The sequence below is a fragment of the Rhipicephalus microplus genome, unplaced genomic scaffold (genome assembly GCF_043290135.1).
Source record: "Rhipicephalus microplus isolate Deutch F79 unplaced genomic scaffold, USDA_Rmic scaffold_12, whole genome shotgun sequence".
In the NCBI taxonomy this organism is placed as follows: domain Eukaryota; kingdom Metazoa; phylum Arthropoda; class Arachnida; order Ixodida; family Ixodidae; genus Rhipicephalus; species Rhipicephalus microplus.
Genome location: NW_027464585.1, coordinates 47075718 through 47083390, shown reverse-complemented (window position 1 = coordinate 47083390; position 7673 = coordinate 47075718). Strand labels below are relative to the sequence as shown.

Sequence of the window (7673 nt, the reverse complement as noted above, 5' to 3'; positions counted from 1 at the left end):
ATGCACGATCAGACAAGGATCGCCCAGACCTTGAAAAGATGATAGGTGTCTTTATCAAGCGCAACCTTGATTCTATCAGCTTCAAGTTCCTCCCAATATAACAAGAAGAATCGATAGCCGAAAGCCACATTTCGGTTACTTGCTTCGTGATGCCTTCCAACACGCAATGCATGTATTCAGGAAAAAGGCCCCACACAAGGTCAAAGCCTTGCAGCTTGACAAGAGTTGATGGTCCCTTGATGCCGAAAACTGCTTTCTTTTGGCAGACTGCTTGCACCATGGCTTTTAACACACCACTGTGTGTCCTGTCAAAACAAGGTTCGAGAATGGATACTTCAGGGTACCTGCAAGCAAAATGTTTATCCTCTTTATCAGGTCGATTCTTGTACTAATAAGCTCTTGCAGGCACGCAAAAATGTGCTTGCTCCACAACGACTTCCCTGAGAGCAATAAAAGGTGATATCAAAGGTCATGCTTATTACATACTGCAATGAATGGTTTCAGCAGTTTAAAAAAGTCATGGTCGCCACACTTTTTTTAATTTCAATTTGTTTATTTCAGACATCTATACTACAGAAATATGTCCACGAGGAGAGGCAAAAAGAGATTCACATGTCTCCTGACAAGGCAAAGTGAATCTGTCGTTATCCAGGTGTGTGTGTGTGTTTTTTTTGCTACCATTCTGTGTCTAATAACGATTTCATCATGCAAGTAAGAAAATTATAGCACATCTTAGTCATGATATTTTTATTCATAACACTACGCTGCCAGAAGCATGAAGATTTTTGTTATCTGGTCTGAACTATTTCAAACAATCTAACACAGTAGTAGCTTTGTACTTTTGCCCCTAAAAAGTTGCTTAGATGTTATAAGTTTAAAAGGACTGACAACCAATTTTTGTGGCACCTGCTGTCTAGATTGCAACAAAAAGCTTACCAGTTAGAGTATGAAATCATACTCAAAAAATGTAGTGAAACATTTATCACGGCTGCAGCAGGCAGTGAACACAATAACACTATGTGAAATCAAGAAAGTGAGACTTGGCAACAGCGTATCCAAGCGTTCCCTTCTGCAACTAATAAAGCAGTCTTCTTGTGTCGACCACATTATGCAGATGCTCTCTACAGATGCTCGATACAGATTTTACAATCTGCAGTGTCGATTAAGTCGTACACACACCCATGCTCCTAACAGTTGTAGGCGAGTGAGTTCAATACAACCCACACAGCAGTACTTGAAGGAAGCCAACGAGTACAGTCATAATGCTGTGTTTATCAAGCCTGTTTGGCTACAGTTTGGATTCATGTGCTATGGTTCACTGCGCGTGCGTGGGCCACACCTCAATACAGATTTTCGGTTGCACTAGTTGCTGCAAAGACCATGCCACTTCTATCGGCTGTCTTACAGTGAAACAAGAACAGCAATTGGGGTGCCTTCAAGCAGGAGCAAGAATTTTTCACCGGCCAGCTGAATGTACCGATTATGTGACTTTGATATGTGATTTAAAAATAGAATTTTTATTCAAACTACAAATGTAGCATTCTGTCTTTGCAATCCCACGAGGATGTAATTGCAACTTCTGGCCAGTTTGAGCCCCTTTAAGTTATTTACCATGAAATGCAAAAGAAAATCTGCTTTTTTAGAATGTTTGTATTGGCTCCTCAACTCTCACCAACTAAATATAGCTGCACAATCATGTACTCAGCCTTTAGTTTGATATTTCACTCCTAATTTTCAAATAAATTACCTTGCAGGTTAAATATAGGTCAGATTCATTTTAATCCATTAATTACAAGATAGATTACATTCTAAGCCACCAGGTATGATACGTTAGTGCAAGAATAATTTCTTACTCTACATGTTACTGGTTTTCCAAACAATTTTAACGGCTGTTAGCCAGATAAAAAATTTTAAAAAAATGATGACGATGATGCAGAAGGTTCTTTCACTGTCCCACTACACTGTCACAACTTTTGGCATTTGGTAACAAGAAATAAACTTCTTTACCAGTAAATATAAGCCATAGAAAAAGAATAAATGTACGCAGGCAACCACTGCAAAAAAGAAGCTGAAATGATGAACGGCTGTCAGTCTAGTTCCTTCACAGATCGACAGTTATGTTTACATGGATCTTAAAAGATTGAAGCAGCAAGCTCTGAGGCAATGCAGCTCCAATATGAAAACAGTATTGAAACACCAATGACACTGACGCATCTTTGTGGTTTTGCCAAAAATAAAACTGACATTTCTTTATTTTTTAAAATAATAAATCTGCCCTGAATACTTGAAAACATAGTTTTTAAAAAGCAATTAGTTCATTTTAACTGGTTTAGTGTTTATTTTTAGTGCATATTCAAGATTACACCCCAAAAAGCAATACACTTTTGTTGCTTGGCCATGTGTATGTTTTTTCTGGGAACTAAATAGACTAACACAATTGCCCAAGCTAGTTTTATGTTCATTGTAGCCCGACATTGTTAGCTTACGATTTCTGTATCGTGATGTCGCCTCATTGTTTCCCACACTGAACCAGTGCTATAAGAGGCTAAACCGTTCAGTATCACGTCAATCTGTGTACGGTCATCTCGCCCCTCGTTGTCACCACATGTAACATAGGTGGGATAACAACTTTCTATAGTAATCATAAAGCTAATCAAATGCCCAAAAGATGAAAATTTTTAAAATTTATGCTGGTGGTTTTGCAAACATTGGTATAAGAAAACTCTATTGTGATAGCCATCATTTAGAGCATCTTGAGAAATACAACCATATCAGAAGTATTTTTTGGCATACCGTCAATCCAATTAAAAAAAAGGTGACTCACTTTTACAAGCTTATAAAATGTGCCATACAGTCGAACACTTACCATCAATCATTTGGCCTTGCTGCAAGCACCAGCTACATCCAAAGTATCTATTGAACTGTTTACAGTTTAGGATACTCAGCCTTGCTGGGGAGTCTACAAAACAGGCGACTGCATGTACCACCGATCTGATGTTTTTTCCAGCATGGGACCACACTAGTGTTCCAACGCTGTTGATTTCGGAGACAAACTGTGCCATGAAGACATCCATGGGAGGATGTTCTCTTGCAAACCACAGCCCTGTGATCAACACATTTTGCCACCGAATCAAAACAGGCACTTCGTTAATAAACACTTAAATTGGCCAGATTGTGCTTTTGCTGGAGTCAAACACAGGGGCCCCATCGCAGTTGAACAACAGTGTGATGTCACTCCACCCCATTTTCATTTGTTTTCTTATGCTACGGTACAGACTTCCATCTGTTATGTCCGTAAACACTCCTGGCACCTGGGATCCGGATGACAATTTCAGGAAATTATCATGAAGGGCATTACCAACTTGTTTCAGAAGCTCAAGCAACTACTGCTTCAGGTTGAACATAAAAAAAAGCTCCCAGAGCTCATCAAGTCTCGAAGCTTTTTTTCCGCATGACAGGTGGCACAAATCACACTGGACTTGGTTTTGGTCTCACAGGATAAGCCGATGTACTCATGGCAGTTTTGGCAGAATAAGTGCACCTTTAATGCTTTATTTCTGCTTCCTCATAGCTTTCTCAGCGAGTAGGTAGTAGAGGGCACAACTTTTATCCCGAAGAGAGCATTGAGGAGAGTCAGAGTCCTTGCCCTTGGGACCATGTGAGGCCTGCACTAACTATATGTGTAAGTACAAGCAAGAAAGCTTCTGTTTTGGTTGCTGCCTGATGAGGGAGGGTTTCCTGGCCTAGTTTTTTGAAAAAGTTAGCAAAATCACCATCCTCAGTATCTTCACTTTTACTTCCATCAGCATCATGCAGCTGTCCATTGCTTTCATCACCAGTGTCGATTTCATCAGGTTCTTCAACAGGATCACCATTACCACTCAACTCCGCAGGAAAACCACCCTCATTATCATTGGAGCTTGGCGTATCTTCAGTACAAAAGACATCTTGCTCACCAGCACCTTGGCTCATATCCTCTGCATCTTCCACTTCAAAACACATGCCATCTGCAGATAAATCTTCCGCAGTACGTACTTCTGACTGACTGACATGCTGCATACGCGACTTTTCATGCCACAAGTTCATTATCAGTGGAGAAAATTAGGGTTGAATTTCATTTTTTAATTTTGTGATGCTCAAATTTTGAAAATGTATCGTATTTTTGCAACATTGGCTTGATGAATATTTCTGAAACTTCGTTTCTTAGGTCCATCACACTGACAGATGACAGTGTACTTACTTTTGATGAATTAATATTTACGTAAGACTCAGTACATACGTTTTAATTTCATGATGTCGCGTGGTTTCGTGTGAAAAGATCAAAGGGGCATCTCCACCCAATATTTCTTCTCGAGCCTTTTCTCACTTACCAAGCATCGTTTCGTGGCACAAGTAGCGTTTCCTGGATTGAGAAATTGTACTTGACTAATATGTAAAAAAACAATGTTAGTTTTAGTGTCTTTTAAAGGTGTACCGAGACAATTTTGAGACATCGCGAGAGGGACATATTTAGTTTCCTCTGTACGCAAGTAGTATTACCACTTAGCACACAATGGTCAGCCGGCATGCAGAAGATAATTACTCTGATTTTAAAGTTTTCGTTGCAGAGTATTGGCAAGCAATGGAGTGGACAATATAGTGATGAGTCAACAAGGTTCCCCCCCCCCCCGGTTTTCAAAGGAAGTTTCGGTGCAGCCTAAATCACAGAAATCACTGTCACGGTCAATAGGGACAATGCACTCATCGTTTATATGAACCACGAGCAGATCGCGTATCTGCCATTAGTACGTAGCAAATTGCCAAGTTCCTGCAATGTCACACTGCCTTGTCATGTTAAGCAGAAGCCACCCACTTGATATCGAAACTGAAAGTGTCTTTTAAAGATAGAGGTATTAAAAATATATGCGATGCTTTCCCGGGCAACACAAAACTCTCTTCTTGAACCCAATCATTTTCTATAAAACAACAATTCCTAAATATTGAAAATTTGTCTCAGTACTCCTTTAGGTGATTCCAACAAGATGAATCGGCACTAATATCAGATGGTTTGGCACTATGTATTTCGGTACATGCACAATTACCTGATCAATTGTGAAGGGAACAATATTACCGAATGGATGATAGATCACAGCCGGTCTATAGGCGCTCGCTCGCTCCGTGCCTTTATAGCCTCAGCAGCCGCCGCGAGTAATATATAGTTGTTTTTTACAGTGCCAGCGCACTCCGCATGAGGGCGTCGAGAGCCAACTCTTCAGAACGCCTTTTGCCGCATACGCATTGCATTGTAAATACGCGGTACCCGGCCACTTTCTCTAATCAATGACTTTTCCATTTGTAGGAAGCAGTGAGAGTAGTAGAGGTGTCTTTGGGCACAGCCTGCATTTTTTAGCACTCATGCATTGGGTAATGAATACGCACACGCAACGGCAGAAAGATCTTTTTTTCAAGGCTCGAACACAATCTATTCGCTGAATTCGAAAATGCTTGAGGCTTGTGTGGTTGTATTTATCATTTATGTGCACGTTAAAAAACTCCACATAGTGGAAATTCCCAAAGCCTTCCACTATGGCGTCCTTCATAAACATATCAGTGAAATAACTTCCTCGAACAAAAATCCTTGACAATTGCAGTTGATTCTTGAGCCATACATTGAAGATTCCCAGCTACTGGCCTGCCTGGAAAGTGTAGACAAGAGTCATGCAGAAGGGTCCACGCTAATTCTGAAAAGTTTCTCCGAATTCTTCTAGTTAATTGTATAAATGTTAATGGATCAAAATGACATGCCATCTGGCTTTGTTTACAAGCCCATACAAAAGCATTTCCGGTTATAAACAATGTCGCTACTTCAGCTAAAAGCATCACGACAGAGTTTTGCCAACAGCGCTTTTTTTTTTCTTCAGGCGCAATGAATATATATTAGTTCTAATGAGAACATTTTCTGATTCTCTGTAATTGTATTGTTCCCTTGCGTCTCTGGCGAGCTATATTAAATGTGAAAATGTTTCACATTTTTTCATCGGCATTGAAGATTGCATCTGGGATTGTGTGGGCTTGGGGTTGTTTTTTTTCTTTACAACAACTTTCCAAAACTGTATCTCTAATGCTCTTTCATGTTATTTATTTTTATTTTGATGTTCCTAAATTTTGTGTTTTTATTTGAACAATTATAATTTTTATTGACATTCTTATTACTATTGCTATTACTCCTGCTATTGCGAGTGCTATTCACACCTTCTTGTGAAAAATAGTGACCATCCCTATTATACTTTTACTTTCACCTTTTTGAAGGACTTATTTCAATAAACACGAAATGTGATACCTTGAACTGAAATGCGCAAAATTTATCATTTTCATGGGCACTGGATGCCGGCACGTAAATTCGAAGTAAACGTTCCCAAAACTATTTTTTTCAGGAAAAAAAAAAGATTACGTTGTCTGTCATTTCGTCTGCCAGTTAGTGACGGATCATGTGGCTGAGCCTTCTGAACGCGACGCAGAATGGTACATGCGTGCAGAATGGAATACTTATCAATTTACTCCTGTCTTGAAATATCAGAAAGAGTTGTCATATCTGCTTCCTACCACATTTCTATTGCATTGGTACCACCAGGAAGTGCGACAGAAGAATGAACCTGAACATTATTTGAGTGCGCTAGCCTTTTTTTCCAATGGACGGCGGCGATATAGTTTGGAACGAGATTGCAGCGATAGGTAGAAGCACAGCCTCCTTCCTATGCACAGGCCGTAAAAAAAGCGAGCGTGCGCCTTCAGCTTGGCCGCAGGTAGATATACTCGGGACAATAAAGAGAAACAATGACTTGACTTAGATTAACAACCCGTGGTCTGAGAACTCTAATGCTAAGAGTTTCACTGTCATCATTTCATTACTAATGAATAAAAATCAATGTCAAAATTTTAATGTTAAATTTCGTGCTTAAACATTTTCCAGGGGTGCAACAGCCGAACTAGAATTTGGAGCAATTTTCGGAGCAATTTTCGGAGCAGTAAAATGTGACTATTGAAGCACTAAAACTCGGAGCAGGTTACAAGTGAAAAAACATTCATTTTTTTACCACGAAAGAGAGAATTTTGAGCAGCTTGAGAAAGAAGGCTCAGATTCAAATATATATATATATATATATATATGATCAAGGCCGGACCCACGGCCGAAACGTCAATAAAATCACTTCGTACGTGCGTCTTCTTCCCTATACGAATAATCTTCCCCGGACCGAGCATCACTTTTGTTTTTGGTGTGTATATATATATATATATATATATATATATATATATATATATATATATATATATATATATATATATATATATATATATATATGAGATATAACAGACAGTAATGCCAAGGAATGTACAGGGGAAGTTATTAGAACCAATGGAATGTAGATAAGAAGAAAGAAGAAAGAAAAGTGGATGAACATTCCTTGGCATTACTGTCTGTTATATCTCATTAATATTGTGTTAAAAACACGGAAATACGAGCCCTTAGGTATACACTTCTCTCCCTTATATATATATATATATATATATATATATATATATATATATATATATATCTATATATATATATATATATATATATATATATATATATATATATATTTATGTATATATATGATTCAAAAAAAGAAATTCTGTGGGTCCGATGCAAATAT

General features: G+C 38.6%; 1 long non-coding RNA gene across 1 annotated transcript in view; it reads right to left on the bottom strand.

The window, feature by feature from the left end:
- Positions 1-209: 209 nt before the first annotated feature.
- The window catches only part of LOC142783846 (uncharacterized), a 577947-nt gene continuing 570483 nt past the window's right edge, over positions 210-7673 (bottom strand). The window contains exon 4 of the long non-coding RNA XR_012888515.1: positions 210-344. This is a non-coding gene — a long non-coding RNA (uncharacterized LOC142783846). The remainder of the gene's footprint in view (positions 345-7673) is intronic.